Raw genomic sequence first — 1,643 nt, 5'->3', positions numbered from 1 at the left:
AGTTCTGTTCTAGTTCTGTTCTAGTTCTGTTCTAGTTCTGTTCTAGTTCTGTTCTAGTTCTGTTCTAGTTCTGTTCTAGTTCTGTTCTAGTTCTGTTCTAGTTTCGTTACAGTTCTGTTCTAGTTTCGTTCCAGTTCTAGTTCTGTGTAAGGTCTGTTCAAGTTTTGTTCTAGTTAGTTAATTAGTTAGTTGGTTTTATATCTGTTTTATTTCCTCCATATATTTTTTCTTTTCCATTTGTTCGAAAGTTGTTTATTGACAAAGTATTAAAAAAGTAATTGATGAAATTTGATCCCCTTTTTTTAGATTTCTTAAACTAATGACAGGAAAATAAATGGTAAAAACCGGAAGTTGAATTTTAAATTAACTTTATTCAGAAATATAATATTTCTTAACAAATATTTGCAATTTCTGTTAGCTTTCTATAAAAATGACTTTTAAACTTAAAGGGAGATTAATCAAAGACTACAAAATAAGAAACCAGATAGCAAAAATGTAATTAAAATATAAATTACAAACTCAAACAAAATACGTAATATGATAACGAACATAAACAGGCTATAAAGTAAAGAAAACATACAAATTAATAAAATTTAAAACAAATATTTGATAAGTTTTTTTTTGGCAAAAATACTTAATTAGTTAAGTTTTAAGAAAAAAGATTAAAGATAAGTTCTTAAGATTAGTAAAAGACCCTGAACTTATTATTTGCTTATATACAACAGGAACTTAATTACCTTAACTTAAACTAAATTTATCATAATATAAATCAAATAATAATAATAATTACATTATTTTCTTGAAACACGCTTACACACAGAGTTTCCTTTATTTTAGTATATGTTCAAGGATAAAAGTATTAATTACAACTTTATTTAAATCTTAGTTAAAGGCCTTAAATCTGCTTTCATAAACAAATACAATGTTTGGTTTTTGTTTAGCATAAAAATTTAATCAATTTGTTTGTAAAATATTTAAATTAAATTGTTTTTAATTTCGAAAAATGTTTTTTGTACCTTATTGACAATGTCATTCGTTCGTTTTCTCTTTTTGCTTTTTTTAGCATTTTTTATTACTGACAAATTATCAGTGTTTATCTTGATAATCTTTACCTCCCCAAAAATTTACATAATTTTGTCATCTTAAGTGTTATCGAATGGATTCAGTTTTTTTTTTTGCTTTTTAATATATATTTTCTTTAGTCTCATCAATGGCTTAGCGAAAGATTTTAATAATGTTTGCACAAACTAAATAAGATTTTTCCAATAAAATGAGATAAAGTCAAGAATATAAATGTAGAGGTGAATTTTTGAATGAATATATACGTATACGTATATGTGAAATTGTTAAAGTACTTAGATAAAACCTTGGTAATGTTATCTATAACTTAATGACATACTTTTCAATGACAGTTGCATATAGACCTTTCAGTAATGTTCCTTAAAAATATCTCAAAATTTAATTTGGAAGATAGATTCGAATCAGATGTAAAATACATCGTCCTACCGTTTTCCAAACGAAGGAGGAACTAACCAAACTAACTAACTAACTAACTAACTAACTAACTAACTAAGTAACTAACTAACTAACTAACTAACTAACTAACTAACTAACTAACTAACTAACTAACTAACTAACTAACT

This window comes from Lucilia cuprina, chromosome 6 (assembly GCF_022045245.1).
Source record: "Lucilia cuprina isolate Lc7/37 chromosome 6, ASM2204524v1, whole genome shotgun sequence".
NCBI lineage: Eukaryota > Metazoa > Arthropoda > Insecta > Diptera > Calliphoridae > Lucilia > Lucilia cuprina.
Note: the sequence above shows the minus strand (reverse complement) of the source record.